At 40.6% G+C, this 18,211-nt stretch overlaps 1 pseudogene; it reads right to left on the bottom strand.

The window, feature by feature from the left end:
• Window positions 1–14,981: 14,981 nt before the first annotated feature.
• LOC132421967 (afadin- and alpha-actinin-binding protein pseudogene) lies at window positions 14,982–17,007 on the bottom strand (annotated as a pseudogene).
• Between the last annotated feature and the right edge of the window lie 1,204 nt (window positions 17,008–18,211).

Genomic DNA, 18,211 nt, shown 5'->3' with positions numbered 1-18,211 from the left:
GGGCCCAGCCGCTCCACGGCATTTGGGATGTGGGATCTTCCCAGACCGGGGCACGAACCCGTGTCCCCTGCATTGGCAGGCGGACTCTCAACCACTGCGCCACCAGGGAAGCCCTCTTTCTCTCTTTTACATATACACACAGGATACATGTATTTTCCCCTGAACCATTTATTTTATTATATTTTATGTTAAAAAAATTTATTCGGTTGTGCTGAGTCTTAGTTGCAGCAGGTGGGCTCCTTAGTTGCAGCTCGCTGGCTCCTTAGTTGCAGCAAGTGAACTCTTAGTTGCGGTGTGCACGTGGGATCTAGTTCCTTGACCAGGGATCATACCCGGGCCTCCTGCCTTGGGAGCACAGAGTCTTATTCACTGTGCCACCAGGGAAGTCCCTCCCTGAACCATTTAAGAGTAAGTTGGAATCATGATGCCTAATCACCTACTTAGTATATAAACTTAAGGTATGTTTTTTAAAAGTAAGAATACATGTCCACATATCCCATAATGTAACCATCAAAGTCAAGAAGTTAACATGGATACAATATTATCCTCTAATTCATAGACCCTGTTCACATTTCATCAGTTGTCCTAGTGATGTCCTTTGTAAGTCTGTCCAATCCAGGATTACTCATGGCATTTGTTACCATCTTGTTTCAGCTTCAGTCTAGAATAGTTCCTTAGTCTTTTTTTCTCTTTCATGACTTGACATTTTTGACATCATGGATTCACATCAATGCCTCCAATTCTAATGTTGCTCCACAGGGTTTATTTTAGCTTCCCTCTTCTCGTATTTGTAGTTCCCTTCTCTGACAATGAGAAACCTAGCTCCCATTATTTTCCACATTCAAATCAACTATAAGAGCCATTCTTCTGATCACACCAAGTTCCCTCTGCTCCCCCCCCTTACCCCACAGGCTTCTGTGAGCCTGTTGAGCATTCCTGACCCCTGGGCCATGGCCCTGATGCTAGTTACCATGTGGGGCACGGCACCTGGTTGAGGACCTTCTCGCAGCCCACAAGGCACTGCATCAGCAGCCCTGCAATCCACCATGAACCAGGAGAGCACCAAAGAGAAGCATCTAGGTATCTTTAATGGCTGCATTTATTCCCTTGTATCAAGTGAATGAATCACAGTTTCTTTAATCAGTTTCTTACTGATGTGCTTTTTTAAAATTTTTATTTATTTTTGGCTGCGTTGGGTCTTCGTTGCTGCATGTGGGCTTTCTCTAGTTGTGGCGAGCGGGGGCTACTCTTCGTTGTGGTGCGTGGGCTTCCCATTGCAGTGGCTTCTCTTGTGGAGCACGGGCTCTAGGCACGTGGGCTTCAGTAGTTGTGGCTCATGGCTTAGTTGCTCCGTGGCATGTGGGATCTTCCCGGACCAGGGCTGAAACCCATGTCTCCTGCATTGGCAGGCAGATTTTTAACCACTGCGCCACCAAGGAAGCCCCCTTACTGATGTGCTTTTGATTGTATGGAATCTTTAGTCTTGTGCCTTTTTTTTTTTTAATTGAAGTATAGTTGATTTGCAGTGTTGTGCCAGTCTTTGCTGTACAGCGAAGTGAGTCGGTTATTTGTGTGGAATCTTTAGAGCATGCTTTTTGTGAGCTCATTGTCTAAAACGTTCAAGTTTGTGGGATTTTCTGCTCTGTTGTATGTCCACAGATTATACCTATAAGATGACAAATATATGCTACAGGTCCTGAATGTGTATCAGTCTGTGAAGTAGGAATGAATTCAGAAAAAAATTCATTACCAAAATAGGAATACTCCTTGAGATATGGACCTGAATGTGTGAGGAAAAGAATGCATCCTAATCAGACAATTTTTATGTTACAGGCTTAAATTAACACTGTCCTACCTCAAAGTATTTGCTTATTTTGCATGGGTTTTAATACGAAATAATCATTTTAGCTACTTTCAGAAGGAAGGAAGGAAACATCTAACTTGCCAATATCGCAAAACCTTTGGAATAAATTACTGTTGGAGTCTAAATTAAATCCTATCTCTTTGAAAACCGTATCAGTAGTACTTTGCTACAATGAACATACTTTTATATTTAGAAATAAAATTTTGAAAAATTGAAAATAATGTAGATTATTTTTATAACCTGTTTAGCCTAACAACTTCTGAAATTTCTTTTCTGTATTTTGCCACACAGATGACAAGATACGTGAATTTATATGCATGTACTTGTATATCTGGAAATTGGATAAATTAAAATTCATATATTTATTTGCAGATGATCTATATCAAAAGATGGCCGTGAAATTGCTCAGCTCACATGATTGTTTGCTTTCCATGGTCTCCATCTCCAATCTAATTTTTGAAAAACATACTACATGTTACTGGGCAATTCCAATGTTTCCGTACTTTGTTATAGAACTCAAAAAATGTTACCTTTGAGGCCGTTCTCGCCTTCTGAGATGGCCTACACTCTGTGGAATGTGTTTCTCTCTAAATAAATCCACTTCTTACCTAAAAAAAAAAAAAAAAAAGTTACCTTTAAAATGTGAACTTGACTTAGAGGCTTCAAAACATCTTAATATGAGATGCTAAACTTATTCAGGAGAGGACAAACACTTGGGTATGTTGAAGGGTGGGGAATAATCTCTTTTTCTCCTTATACTGTCTCACCCCAGACTTTATGTGCTTGGTACATAATAAGTCACTGGATAGTTGAAAGAGTGATGAGGGTTCTTGCATTCAGAACCAATGTTCTTCTGTAGTTAGAATTCACACTGAAACTAAAGGACGAGGATGGATGATGGAAAAAAAATATGTGCTATATGAGCTAAGACCGTATGAGATGGCACCACTTTCTATCTGGTTTGATAACATGTCTCTCAGCAGCCTGAGGGATAGTCATCTTTCATAATGTCAACCTCTAAACATTCTTAAGTTTTTAATGACTCATTTCAGATCCATCATTCATGATCCACTTAACTCTGCCAAGCCAATTTAATCATCTTCAGCTACAGAGAGGTTTAGCAGGCCCAGGTTATTTATTTAAAATCTTGAAGGATTAAGAGATCTAGATGTGAACTTTGGTGAATAGATTGGGTTTCATCCCAATCTTAGATTTTTTTTAAAAAAAGTATTTTTAATGGTGAAAAAAATCTTACATGCAGAGGGTGCATAAAATGTATGTACAGTTTCAAGAATAGTGATAAACACTTATGTAATACCACCCAGGTTAAGAAATTGAACATTGCAGGTATCTTAAAAGCTCTCTGTATGCCTTTCCCCTATTGTACCTGTATTAATTAGGGCTCTCCAGGGACACAGAACCAATATGATGTATATATATGTAAAGAGAGATTTTTATAAGGAATTGGCTTCTGTGTTGGTGAAGGCTGGCAAATTCAAAATCTGCATGGTAGGCCTGCAGGTCGGAGACTCAGGAGAACCGGTGTTGCAGTTTGAGTCCGTAGGAGGTCTGTGGTAGAATCGGGAAGAGCTGATGTTGCACATGAAGTGTGAAGGCAGTCCCTCTCTTGCTCAGGGGAGGCTGGTTGTTTTGTTCTATTCAGGCCTTCAACTGGTTAAATAAGGCCCACCCACATTATGGAGGGCTTTACTCAGTGTCCACTGATTTAAATGTTAATCTCATCCAAACGGCCTCACAAAATACCTAGAGCAATGTTTGCCCAAATATCTGGGTACCCTCTGGCCTAGCCAAATTGACACACCAAATTACAAAATTATACACAGTGCCGGTTCTCCCTCCAGAGGTAACCATTATCTTCACTTAAAATTTCTTTTTTATATTGTGATAAAATACACAATAAAGTGTACAGTTCAGTAGTATTAAGTACATTCATCAAGAAATTTCCAGAACTTTTCATCTTGCACAACAAACTATACATATTAAACAACAACTCATCCCCTCCTCCCCCAGCCCCGGGCAGCCACCATTCTACTTTCTCTATGAATTGGACTATTCTAGGTACGTAATATAAATGTAACTGTACAGTATTTGTCTTTTTGTGACTGGCTTATTTTACTTAGTGTGATATTCTCAAGATTCATCCACACTGAAACACGTGACAGAGTTTCTTTCATTTTTCAGGCTAAATAATATTCCATGTTTGTATGTACACATTTTGTTTATCTGTTCATCCACTCATGGATACTTGGGTTGCTTCCATTTCCTGGCTATTGTGAGCAATGCTGCAGTGAATATGGGTGTCAAATAGCGCTTGAACTCCCTGCTTTCAGTTCTTTGAGGTGCATACTCAGAAATGGAATTGCTGAATCATACAGTAGTTCAATTTTTCAAGTTTTTGAGGAGTCACCATATTGTTTTCCATAGTGGCTGCACCATTTTACATTCCCACCAACAGGGCAAGGGTTCCTGTTTCTCCACAGCCTTGCCAACACTTGATATTTTCTGTTTTTCTGATAGTAGTGATACTAATGGGTGTGCGGTAGTATTGTGACTCTTGTGTTAATCACTGTCTTGATTGTCTTTATAATTTATGTATGCATCTCCAACTATATATATATATATATTTTACACCTTTATTGGAGTAAAATTGCTTTACAATAGTGTGTTAGTTTCCGCTTTATAACAATGTGAATCAGTTATACATATAAATATGTTCCCATATCTCTTCCCTCTTGCGTCTCCCTCCCTCCCATCCTCCATATCCCACCACTCCAAGCGGTCACAAAGCACCGAGCTGATCTCCCTGTGCTATGCGGGTGCTTCCCACTAGCTATCTGCCTTACGTTTGGTAGTGTATATATGTCCATGCCTCTCTCTCGCTTTGTCACAGCTCACCCTTTCCCCTCCCCATATCCTCAAGTCCATTCTCTAGTAGGTCTGTGTCTTTATTCCTGTCTTACCCCTAAATTCTTCATGACATTTTTTCCCCTTAAATTCCATATATATGTGTTAGCATATGGTATTTGTCTTTCTCTTTCAGACTTACTTCACTCTGTATGACAGACTCTAAGTCTATCCACCTCATTACAAATAGCTCAATTTCGTTTCTTTTAATGGCTGAGTAATATTCCATTGTATATATGTGCCACATCATCTTTATCCATTCATCCAATGATGGACACTTAGGTTGTTTACATCTCCAGGCTATTGTAAATAGAGCTGCAGTGAACATTTTGGTACATGACTCTTTTTGAATTATGGTTTTCTCAGGGTATATGCCCGGTAGTGGGATTGCTGGGTCATATGGTAGTTCTATTTGTAGTTTTTTAAGGAACCTCCATGCTGTTCTCCACAGTGGCTGTATCAATTTACATTCCCACCAACAGTGCAAGAGGGTTCCCTTTTCTCCACACCCTCTCCAGCATTTATTGTTTCTAGATTTTTTGATGATGGCTATTCTGACTGGTGTGAGATGATATCTCATTGTAGTTTTGATTTTTATTTCTCTAATGATTAATGATGTTGAGCATTCTTTCATGTGTTTCTTGGCAGTCTGCATATCTTCTTTGGAGAAATGTCTACTTAGGTCTTCTGCCCATTTTTGGATTGGGTTGTTTGTTTTTTAGTTATTGAGCTGCATGAGCTGCTTATAAATTTTGGAGATTAATGCTTTGTCAGTTGCTTCATTTGCAAATATTTTCTCCCATTCGGAGGGTTGTCTTTTGGTCTTATTTATGGTTTCCTTTGCTGTGCAAAAGCTTTGAAGTTTCATTAGGTCCCATTAGTTTATTTTTGTTTTTATTTCCATTTCTGTAGGAGGTGGGTCAAAAAGGATCTTGCTGTGATTTCTGTAATAGAGTGTTCTGCCTATGTTTTCCTCTAAGAGTTTGATAGTTTCTGGCCTTAAATTTAGGTCTTTAATCCATTTGAGCTTATTTTTCTGTATGGTGTTAGGGAGTGATCTAATCTCATGCTTTTACATGTACCTGTCCAATTTTCCCAGCACCACTTATTGAAGAGGCTGTACATTCTCCACTGTACATTCCTGCCTCCTTTATCAAAGATCAGGTGACCATATGTGTGTGGGTTTATCTCTGGGCTTTCTATCCTGTTCCATTGATCTATCTTTCTGTTTTTGTGCCAGTACCATACTGTCTTGATTACTGTAGCTTTGTAGTATAGTCTGAAGTCAGGGAGCCTGATACCTCCAGCTCCGTTTTTCATTCTCAAGATTGCTTTGGCTATTCGGGGTCTTTTGTGTTTCCATACAAATTGTGAATTTTTTTGTTCTAGTTCTGTGAAAAATGCCAGTGATAGTTTGATAGGGATTGCATTGAATCTGTAGATTGCTTTGGGTAGTAGACTCATTTTCACAATGTTGATTCTTCCAATCCAAGAACATGGTATATCTCTCCATCTATTTGTATCATCTTTAATTTCTTTCATCAGTGTCTTATAATTTTCTGCATACAGGTCTTTTGTCTCCTTAGGTAGGTTTATTGCTAGATATTTTATTCTTTTTGTTGCAATGGTAAATGGGAGTGTTTTCTTAATTTCTCTTTCAGATTTTTCATCATTAGTATAGAGGAATGCCAGAGATTTCTGTGCATTAATTTTGTATCCTGCTACTTTACCAAATTCATTGATTAGCTCTAGTAGTTTTCTGGTAGCATCTTTAGGATTCTCTTTGTATAGTATCATGTCATCTGCAAACAGTGACAGCTTTACTTCTTCTTTTCCGATTTGGATTCCTTTTCTTCTCTGATTGCTGTGGCTAAAACTTCCAAAACTATGTTGAATAAGAGTGGTGAGAGTGGGCAACCTTGTCTTGTTCCTGATCTTAGTGGAAATGCTTTCAGTTTTTCACCATTGAGGACAATGTTGGCTGTGGGTTTGTCATATATGGCCTTTATTATGTTGAGGAAAGTTCCCTCTATGCCTACTTTCTGCAGGGTTTTTATCATAAATGGGTGTTGGATTTTGTTGAAAGCTTTCTCTATATCTATTGAGATGATCATACGGTTTTTCTCCTTCAATTTGTTAATATGGTGTATCACGTTGATTGATTTGCGTATATTGAAGAACCCTTGCATTCCTGGAATAAACCCTACTTGATCGTGGTGTATGATCCATTTAACGTGCTGTTGGATTCTGTTTGCTAGTAGTTTGTTGAGGATGTTTGCATCTATATTCATCAGTGATATTGGCCTGTAGTTTTCTTTCTTTGTGACATCCTTGTCTGGTTTTGGTATCAGGGTGATGGTGGTCTCCTAGAATGAGTTTGGGTGAGTTCCTCCCTCTGCTATATTTTGGAAGAGTTTGAGAAGGATAGGTGTTAGCTCTTCTCTAAATGTTTGATAGAATTCGCCTGTGAAGCCATGTGGTCCTGGGCTTTTGTTTGTTGGAAGATTTTTAACCACAGTTTCAATTTCAGTGCTTGTGATTGGTCTCTTCATATTTTCTGTTTCTTCCTGATTCAGTCTTGGCAGGTTGTACATTTCTAAGAATTTGTCCATTTCTTCCAGGTTGTCCATTTTATTGGCATAGAGTTGCTTGTAGTAATCTCTCATGATCTTTTGTATTTCTGCAGTGTCAGTTGTTACTTCTGCTTTTTCATTTCTAATTCTATTGATTTGAGTGTTCTCCCTTTATTTCTTGATGAGTCTGGCTGATGATTTATCAATTTTGTTTATCTTCTCAAAGAACCAGCTGTTAGTTTTATTGATCTTTCTATCGTTTCCTTCATTTCTTTTTCATTTATTTCTGATTTGATTTTTAGGATTTCTTTCCTTCTGATAACTTTGGGGATTTTTGTTCTTCTTTCTCTAATTGCTTTAGGTGCAAGGTTAGGTTGTTTATTCAAGATGTTTCCTGTTTCTTAAGGTAGGATTGTATTGCTATAAACTTCCCTCTTAGAACTTCTTTTGCTGCATCCCATAGATTTAGGGTCGTCGTGTCTCCATTGACATTTGTTTCTAGGTATTTTTTGATTTCCTCTTTGGTTTCTTCAGTGATCACTTCGTTATTAAGTAGTGTATTGTTTAGCCTCCATGTGTTTGTATTTTTTACAGATCTTTTCCTGTAACTGATATTTAGTTTTATAGCGTTGTGGTTGGAAAAGATACTTGATGCAATTTCAATTTTCTTAAATTTACCAAGGCTTGATTTGTGACCCAAGATATGATCTATCCTGGAGAATGTTCCATGAGCACTTTAGAAAAGTGTGTATTCTGTTGTTTTTGGGGTGGAATGTCCTATAAATATCAATTAAGTCCATCTTGTTTAAGGTATCATTTAAAGCTTGTGTTTCCTTATTTATTTTCATTTTGGATGATCTGTCCATTGGTGAAAGCGGGGTGTTAAAGTCCCCTACTATGAATGTGTTACTGTCGATTTCCCCTTTTATGGCTGTTAGTATTTGCCTTATGTATTGAGGTGCTCCTATGTTGGGTGCATAAAAATTTACAATTGTTATATCTTCTTCTTGGATCAATCCATTGATCATTATGTAGTGTCCTTCTTTGTCTCTTGTAATAGTCTTTATTTTAAAGTCTATTTTGTCTGATATGAGAATTGCTACTCCAGCTTTCTTTTGGTTTCCATTTGCATGGGATATCTTTTTCCATCCCCTTACTTTCAGTCTGTATGTGTCTCTAGGTCTGAAGTGGGTCTCTTGTAGACAGCATATATATGGGTCTTGTTTTTGTATCCATTCAGCCAATCTGTGTCTTTTGGTGGGAGCATTTAGTCCATTTACATTTAAGGTAATTATTGATATGTATGTTCCTATTCCCATTTTCTTAATTGTTTTGGGTTTGTTATTGTAGGTCTTTTCCTTCTCTTGTGTTTCCTGTCTAGAGAAGTTCCTTTAGCAGTTGTTGTAAAGTTGGTTTGGTGTTGCTGAACTCTCTCAAGCTTTTGCTTGTCTGTAAAGGTTTTAATTTCTCCATCAAATCTGAATGAGATCCTTGCTGGGTAGAGTAATCTTGGTTGAAGGTTTTTCTCCTTCATCACTTTAAATATGTCCTGCCAGTTCCTTCTGGCTTGCAGAGTTTCTGCTGAAAGATCAGCTGTTAACCTTATGGGGATTCCCTTGTGTGTTATTTGTTTTTCCCTTGCTGCTTTTAATATGTTTTCTTTGTATTTAATTTTTGACAGTTTGATTAATATGTGTCTTGGCATATTTCTCCTTGGATTTATCCTGTATGGGACTCTCTGTGCTTCCTGTACTTGATTAACTATTCCTTTCCCATATTAGGGAAGTTTTCAACTATAATCTCTTCAAATATTTTCTCAGTCCCTTTCTTTTTCTCTTCTTCTTCTGGAACCTCTATAATTCGAATGTTGGTGTGTTTAATGTTGTCCCAGAGGTCTCTGAGGCTGTACTCAGTTCTTTTCAGTCTTTTTTCTTTATTGTGCTCTGCAGTAGTTATTTCCACTATTTTATCTTCCAGGTGACTTATCCGTTCTTCTGCCTCAGTTATTCTGCTATTGATCCCTTCTAGAGTATTTTTAATTTCATTTATTGTGTTGTTCATTGTTGTTTGTTTCATCTTTAGTTCTTCTAGGTCCTTGTTAAATGTTTCTTGCATTTTGTCTATTCTATTTCCAAGGTTTTGGGCCTTCTTTACTATCATTATTCTGAATTCTTTTTCAGGTAGACTGCCTATTTCCTCTTCATTTGTTAGGTATGTGGGTTTTTATCTTGCTCCTTCATCTGCTGTGTGTTTTTCTGTCTTCTCATTTTGCTTATCTTACTGTGTTTGGGGTCTCCTTTTTGCAGGCTGCAGGTTCATAGTTCCCGTTGTTTTTGGTGTCTGTCCCCAGTGGCTAAAGTTGCTTCAGTGGGTTGTGTAGGCCTCCTGGTGGAGGGGACTAGTGCCTGTGTTACGGTGGATGAGGCTGGATCTTGTCTTTCTGGTGGGCAGGTCCACGTCTGGTGGTGTGTTTTGGGGTGTCTGTGGACTTATTATGATTTTAGGCAGCCTCTGCTAATGGGTGGGGTTGTGTTCCTGTCTTGCTAGTTGTTTGGCATTGGGTATCCAGCACTGTAGCTTGCTGGTCGTTTAGTGAAGCTGGTGCTGGTGTTGAGATGGAGATCTCTGGGAGATTTTCGCCGTTTGATATTACGTGGAGCTGGGAGGTCTCTTGTGGACCAGTGTCCTGAAGTTGGCTCTCCCACCTCAGAGGCACAGCACTGACTCCTGGCTGCAGCACCAAGAGCCGTTCATCCACACGGCTCAGAATAAAAGGGAGAAAAAGTAGAAAGAAAGAATTAGTAGAAGTAGGAAGAAAGAAAGAAAGAAGGAAAGAAAGAAAGAAAGGGAGGGAGGAAGGAAGGAAGGAAAAACAGAAAGAAGATAAAGTAAAATAAAATAAAGTGAGATAAAATATAATAAAGTTATGAAAATAAAAAATTATTAAGAAAAAAAATTAAAGAGAAAAAACGGACGGATAGAACCCTAGGACCAATGGTGGAAGTAAAGCTATACAGACAATATCTCACACAGAAGCATACACATACATACTCACAAGAAGAGGAGAAGGGGAAAAAATCATAAATCTTGCTCTCAAAGTGCACCTCCTCAATTTGGGATGATTCGTCGTCTAAAGGAGGGAAGGAAGGAAAGAAAGAAAGAAGATAAAGTAAAATAAGTTATTAAAAATAATTATTAAAAATAAAAAAAAACAAAAAAAAAAAACGGATGGATAGAACCCTACGACAAATGGTGGAAGCAAAGCTATACAGACAAAATCTCACACAGAAGCCTACACATACACACTCACAAAAAGAGGAAAAGGGGAAAAAATTATAAATCTTGCTCTCAAAGACCACTTCCTTAATTTGGGATGATTCGTTGTCTATTCAGGTATTCCACAGATGCAGGGTACATCACGTTGATTGTGGAGCTTTAATCCGCTGCTTCTGAGGCTGCTGGGAGAGATTTCCCTTTCTCTTCTTTGTTCCCACAGCTCCCAGGGGCTCAGTTTTGGATTTGGCCCCGCCTCTGTGTGTAGGTCGCCGGAGGGCGTCTGTTCTTCGCTCAGACAGGACGGGGTTAAAGGAGCCGCTGATTCGGAGGCTCTGGCTCACTCAGGCCGGGGGGAGGGAGGGCCACGGAGTGCGGGGCGAGCCTGCGGCGGCAGAGGCCGGCGTGACGTTGCAGCAGCGTGAGGCGCGCCGTGCGTTCTCCCGGGGGAGTTTTCCCTGGATCCTGGGACCCTGGCAGTGGCAGGCTGCACAGGCTCCCCGGAAGCGGGGTGTGGATAGTGACCTGTGCTCGCCCACAGGCTTCTTGGTGGCGGCGGCAGCAGCAGCCTTAGCGTCTCATGCCTGTCTCTGGGGTCCGCGCTGTTAACGGCGGCTCGCGCCCGTCTCTGGAGCTCCTTTAAGCAGCGCTCTTAATCCCCTCTCCTCGCGCACCAGGAAACAAAGAGGGAAGAAAAAGTCTCCTGCCTCTTCGGCAGGTCCAGACTTTTCCTGGCCAACTGTGGCGCACTAACCCCCTGCAGGCTGTGTTCACGCCGCCAACCCCAGTCCTCTCCCTGCGCTCCGACCGAAGCCCGAGCCTCAACTCCGAGCCCCGCCTGACCCGGCGGTTGAGCAGAAAAGCCTCTCGGCCTGGTGAGTGCCGGTCGGCCCTGATCCTCTGTGCGGGAATCTCCCCGCTTTGCCCTCCACATCCCTGTTGCTGTGCTCTCCTCCGTGGCTCTGAAGCGTCCCCCCTCCGCCACCCGCAGTCTCCGCCGGCGAGGGGGCTTCCTAGTGTGTGGTAACCTTTCCTCCTTCACGGCTCCCTCCCACTGGTGCAGGTCCCGTCCCTATCCTTTTGTCTCTGTTTATTCTTTTTTCTTTTTCCCTACCCAGGTACGTGGGGGGTTTCTTGTCTTTTGGGAGGTCTGAGGTCTTCTGCCAGCGTTCAGTAGGTGTTCTGTAGGAGTTGTTCCAGTTGTAGATGTATTTCTGGTGTATCTGTGGGGAGGAAGATGATGTCCGCGTCTTACTCTTCCACCATCTTCCCAGAAGCCCCCAACTATACATTATTTAGTTCTGAAAAACGGATAATAAGCACACAGCCAGGGAAGAAAAGGATAATATTGCTACTGCAAAGTGACAGCTCCCAGGAGATGATTTACTGAATGTCTCTGACTTCGGCTTTCCTGCAAGTTTACAGTGGGCAAGGGCGTGAATGAGTCTTGGGAAAATTGGACCAACTACTGTTGTGTAGGTCTGGAAGGCCAGTAAGAATGTGGTAACAGGGACTGGCTTGCTCTGTGTTTTCTGCTTCTCAGCTTGCTGTGGCCTACCATCTAGCTGTCAGAGGTAGGTAGCACTTATTCTTTGGGGTTAAGCCAGTTCCAGGCTTCACAGCATGCAGGGCAGAGCAGAAACAGAACAAACTGGGCCAGACTCATCTGACATTCTCAGGTTTAAAACAAAGATGATAGGATTGCAAACACCATCTTGGAGATAGCTCTCAGCCTACTCTCTTTAGTCATGTTGCTCCAGTCTGGACTTGCTGCCCTGTATTTTCTGATCTCCATTCTCTGTTGTCCTGGAATTTCCTTTGTCTCTCCTGTGTTGAGTCTCCTGTTTCCTGCATTTCATTTCTGTCACTTTATTGTGCTTTCTGGTTGTGGTCGCACATCCTTCAGTGGCTTCCTGAGAAAGGGTCTATAAGGGATAAAAATGTTGAAACTTGACCGCTTGGGCATAAAATGTTAACAGGGGAAACATTTCCCCCCAGGATTTTGGAGACATTGTTCCATTGTTTGTGCTTCCAATGTTGGTATTTGAAAGTCCAGAGCCAGTGATTTTTTTTGTCCTTCGTATGTTTCTTTTCCCCCTCGCTAGAAGCTTATTGAATCTTCTTTTTATCTTTGCTGTTCTGAAATTTTACAGTGGTGCCCCTTGTTGTAGGTCTATTTTCATTCATTTTGCTTAGCCCTTAGCCCATTCAGTCTTTTTTTTTTTGTGGTACTTAGGCCTCTCACTGTTGTGGCCTCTCCCATTGCGGAGCACAGGCTCCGGACACGCAGGCTCAGCGGCCATGGCTCACTGGCCCAGCCGCTTCGCGGCATGTGGGATCCTCCCGGCCTGGGGCATGAACCCGTGTCCCCTGCATCGGCAGGCGGACTCTCAACCACTGCGCCAACAGGGAAGCCCCCATTCAGTCTTTAAACTTAAAGCCTTCAGTATTTCATTACTATCTCCTCCTCTCCATCTTCTTTTTCATTGTACTTTATGGATATCACGCCTCGTAATCTGATTGTGGTAGGCCAAAAAATGCCCCCTGCCCAACTTGCCCATGTCCTAATCCCCAGAATCTGTGAATGGTACTTTATGTGGCAAAAGGAACTTTGCAAATGTGATTAAGAATAACGAGATGAGATTATCCTGAATTATCCTGGTGGGTTCAATGTAATCACAGGGTCCTGTTAAGAAGGAAGCAGGAAATTAAGTAGTAGATGTGATAATGGAAGCAAGAGTGATGCAAGGAGGAGGTCACAGGCCAAGGAATGTAGGCAGCCTCCAGAAGCCAGAAAAAGCAGTATGGAAACAGATTTGCCTAGCACCTCAGGAAGAAGCATGACCCTGCCAACACCTTGGTTTTGGCCTAGTGAAACTCATTTCAGACTACTGACCTCCAGAACTGAAAGATAATAAATTAGTGTTGTTTAAGCCTCCAAGTTTGTGGTAATACGTTACAGCAGCAATAGGAAACCAATAACTGATCCTCTGATTTTCATCTCTGTTTTTTAATTCTTTGTCTTTTTAGTATTCTCATTCTGGGAGACTGCGTTAACTTTAAAAAAATGTCCCCCACTTCTGCTAAATTATTCTTTTTGTTATCATCTTAGTTTCTAAGAACCTACGTTCTCTCAATGTTTCCTTTTTAAAAAAGAACATCATTGTTATGTTTCATGGATGTATGGACTGTGTTATCTCTTTTTTTATTCATGATAGTTTTGTTCTAGTTTTTTTTTTTTTTTTTTTTTTTGGCTGCAAGGTATGTTTCCTCCAAACTGCTTTTATTTGATTGATTGTGCTTAGTCTGTTTTCTTCTCTGTTAGAGGCTTTGCTAAGCTGTCTGGTAATCTTTGGCTGTCTGATCATGATTGAGAGCGAGACACTGAAAGGCTAATTGGAACTGCTGAGTATCTGTGTAGGAAGATTGTCCTGTGTATCGTAGGATGATTAACAGCACCCTTGGCCTCTTTTTACTAGACACCAGCCACACCCCTCCAGTCTTGACAATCAAAAATGTTTCCAGACATCGCCAGATATTCCCTGGGAGCAAAGTCATCCCAAAGGAGAACAACTATTCTAGGACAATGTGAGTGCTTCCCGTTAGTTGGGGGAGCTCCCAATGTCATTATTTTCAGGTTTTTCCTTCTGGGCAGGTCAGATTCCTCAGAAAAGGGTCTTCCAGTCCCCTGCTTGGAGGGCAGAGGTTTGACTGCCAGTGGTCTGGTGGCTAGTTGGAGAAGAAGCCTGAGATCTGTACTATTAAGCCGTTTCAGGGAGAGTGAATCAGAAAGTTTTATCACAAAAGACGTGTTGCCAGAGGGAGCAGAGCACTAAGTACATCAGCACATCACTGCCTTTAAGCTCCCTTGAGATGCTGGAGATAGAAGGGACAGAAGGGTGACCCGCAGGCAGTACTCATAGCCTCCAGGGACTCTCATACCATCCTTTTCCTACTGAGATTAATATGGTTTAGAGATTCCATAATTAGTAATGTAGAGGGCCACTGTTAGAGAGCCAAGTTTATCTTTTACATAATAGGCTTTTTCTTTTTTTTACATAAATTTCACTTTATTTAAAACATATGAACGAGGGTATTTCAGATCACACTAAACACAATAAATATATAACTTGCTTTGTTAAAAATCTGCAGTATACCTTCAAGGAAAGGCTAAACTTCCAATGCCAACTATATATGAGACAAAATTAAATATTTACAATAATCAGTTTCCTAAAAGTGGTATTTTTAATACCTATAAGAGAAAACTCATTCTAGTGCTTTGTTTCCATCGAAACGTCTATACATTCCTTTATTCACAGAACCAGGTGCTTCTGTTACTAAAAATACATATCCAAAGCTTTTATATCCTTCTAAATAGATTTAACATTTTAGCTCTTTGGGGGAGCAACAGGGAAGTCCAGACAACACAGACCATCTTAAATTATTAGAGATGATTGGCTTGATAACACACCCTGTTTCAACTCAGATGGGAAATTCGATGAACATGTTAATGAAAAAAAAAAAAAATCCCAGTTCACATGTCTAAGGTAAGTCATCCTTCTCTACGTGAGCGTTTGCGTGGGTCGAGGAGCATCCATTACAGCAAACTTCCGGTGATCCAGACCTTGATACCACGCTCCACTTCTGATTTGTACATTCTCTTCCAACTTGATATGGCTTAGATTCTTCAGGGGTTATATTTAGTACATTGATTGAACTATGTTCAGATACACAGGCACGTGTCTGGCAAAAGTCGGAAGTAGAAGGAGAAGCAGGAAGAGATTTAATAAGTTTAGACTTGCTAACTGGAGACCCAGTAGGCACACCGTGAGGTTTCTTTTGCCGTGGCCTCGAGTGTACTGTAGGGTTGTCCCAATCCGAACTTCCTGAGAACGCACTGAAAAGTTTCACATTTTCTGAGCTCTGGTGGTCCTAGGTAGTCATATTTAAAAACTGTTGATTTACCCAACTGGCTCTTTCTTCTTCAAATGCCTTTCTCTCCAATCCTAGGCGAATAGCTGCTTCTGTAAAGCTTAGTCTTTCTTTCTCGAAATTCTTCTTTTGCTCTTTAAATAGGAACCGTTCTTCTTTGAGGCGTTCCTTTTCTTCCAACAAGTAACAGTCTTGTAGCAGTGAAGTGGTGTCATCATCACATGCAGTAGCGAGCTGCTGCTGTAAAAGTTGCTGCCGAGTTTTAATAATTTCTTTACACTGTTGAATTTCTAACTCAAGTTTTTCAGTTTCTTGTTCGTGGTCTTGTCGTGAGATTACATCTTCATCATTAAAACCTTCTAGGTGTACCTTTGAAACTTGGTTATCAAGTTTTTCTACGTGACTTTTCAAAATTCTCTACTGTTTTCTGATGCTATTGGTAAGCTGCTCTCTCACAGTTGCACAGGAAGGGTGAAACGTACTCTCTCTATTCAGTTCCCCAGCATCTTCAGTATCAGAGATAACAGTTCCTGTACTATCATCTGCTCTTTCTCTAGGTTTCTGCTTTTGGGGAGAAAGAAGAGAAATTATTTCCTTTTTCATTTGCTGAAAAACCTTCTTAAGCTCAGCATTTTCCATTAAGATTTGTTTCTGACAATATTCAAGAGAATTTTTTACATTTCATCTTCATTCCTGGCTTCAGTTTTACCCATCCTCCAGGAGCCTCTTTTTCCATCAGCTCTCCCCACTTAATTTAAAACTTCCATAGCTATTTTTTTATCCTTCTTGGTCATAACAAGTTGATGTAGACGTTCCTTTAGTTTATTATATTCACGCTCTTTTCTCTTCATATCATGATTATATTGAGTAGCTTGACTTACAATGATATTTTGTAATTTCTGCACCTCATCTTCCTCATTTTTCAGTAGCTGATGCAAATTCCTGTTCTTTCATTGTAACTGTCTGTCTCTCTCCTGAAGACCAATCATTTCTGTCCTGGAGGTTTCCAGTTGTTCCTTAAGTTTTGCATAGCAGTTCTGCAGATGGTCCGTATCGCTTCCCAGTTTCAGATTCTGTGTTTCCACATTTTTCTGGGCTAGAAGTTTCTTCTGCTGAGTACAAGTAGCTCATTCATACAATTTAAAACAGGAAGTATATTTAATTCTCTCTTTGTCTCTTTACCTTTGGATTCTTCATATAATGAAGGAAAACCGAAAGTAGTCAATTCCTGATCAAGATATGAAATACTTTGTTCAATATTCTGTTATGTGCAGAAGGCACTAAAAAAAAGTGCACATTTTTTGATAAAGGTATTGAAGAACATAGCACTTGCTGTGAGTATAAATTTGATGGAGACATCTTTGTTTCTGAGGTATATTGAGAGAGATGTTTGCTTTCTGAACACAGACCTCGATCTGTAACAGTCATCCAATCTCCCATAGCAATCGCCAGAGCCAGGATACCTGAGGAACCAGTTCAGCGGTGAAACATTCAGCCCAGCTGCTTTCACTCTACTCTGTAGGCATCACGGCCCCTGGGTGCGGCGGAGACGCACCGCTCGGCCGTCCTAGACCTGCTCGCGCAGCTCCGAGGGTCCGCACAGGCAGCCTACATAATAGACTTTCTTAAGGTGTGCAATTCATCCAGTGGAGACCTTGACCCAAGATATTGAACTCCTTGCTAGATTATGTTAGTGCCCCCACACAGTTCAAAGTCCTGAAGTCAGCATTCAGCTTTCATACATTCACTTATTCCTCCTGTCTTCAGTGTAGTACCTCCATCCTCAACCTGCCCATCTCACCTCCTGTACTCCACTCCAGAAATCATCTGTGTTAAAAGACTCTCCAGAGGATAGATGTTCAGAAATCTGGAGGTGTTGGGGAGAGGATCTGGGAATCTAATTTCACTCATTTCTCTTTATGCTCTTCCTTCCCTTTCACCCAAGATTTGGAGGTATCTGGTCCTGAGTCTTTTAAGGATTTTCAGAGTAAATTACTTTGGTTCTCAGCTCTCACAACCACTGGCTACAACTCAGCTTTTGGGGGTTGGTTAAATCCTTTACCATAGTTCCCTTTGCTTTCCAGCTTCCAAAATTTTGTTACTGTTGTCTCCTTTCCTCTTCTTCCTGTCCTTGTTATTTTATGTCTTTTTTTTTTTAAGTATTTTTCACTGGGGTTTTGGGAGGAAACAAAATTTGATACATGTATTCCATCCACCATCTTAAAATGGGACACCATACTTTTATTGATTTATAAAGTTAGATCATGGATCTCCTCCTGACCTGCTTTATGAGCTGAATGCTCCCAGTTTTCTTTAGTTTGATGCCTTCCATAGCAGTTTTTGTGATCTCCTGCCTCACTTGAATTGCTATTCTTTGCTATTGTGTCTTTGGGAAAGTTAATTAACTACAACTGGAACATGATATCTAGGATAAGGTCATCCATCGTTTAATACAAGTGAAGCACCAAACTAACCATTTTATTTTTGGCCATTAATGTTGCCTGCATTACCTGGAAAAAATGATTCTGTTATTAGTTATGATTCCTATCATTTTGGAGTATCTTTTAGTTGAAAAGATCTAAATATTCCTTGAACTCCCGTGGACTTCAAGACTGCCAAGGCTAAGCTTTAAAATTGAGAACAA

This window comes from Delphinus delphis, chromosome 3, assembly GCF_949987515.2.
Source record: "Delphinus delphis chromosome 3, mDelDel1.2, whole genome shotgun sequence".
NCBI classification, from domain to species: Eukaryota; Metazoa; Chordata; class Mammalia; order Artiodactyla; family Delphinidae; genus Delphinus; species Delphinus delphis.
This window is presented reverse-complemented; position numbering and strand designations above follow the sequence as displayed.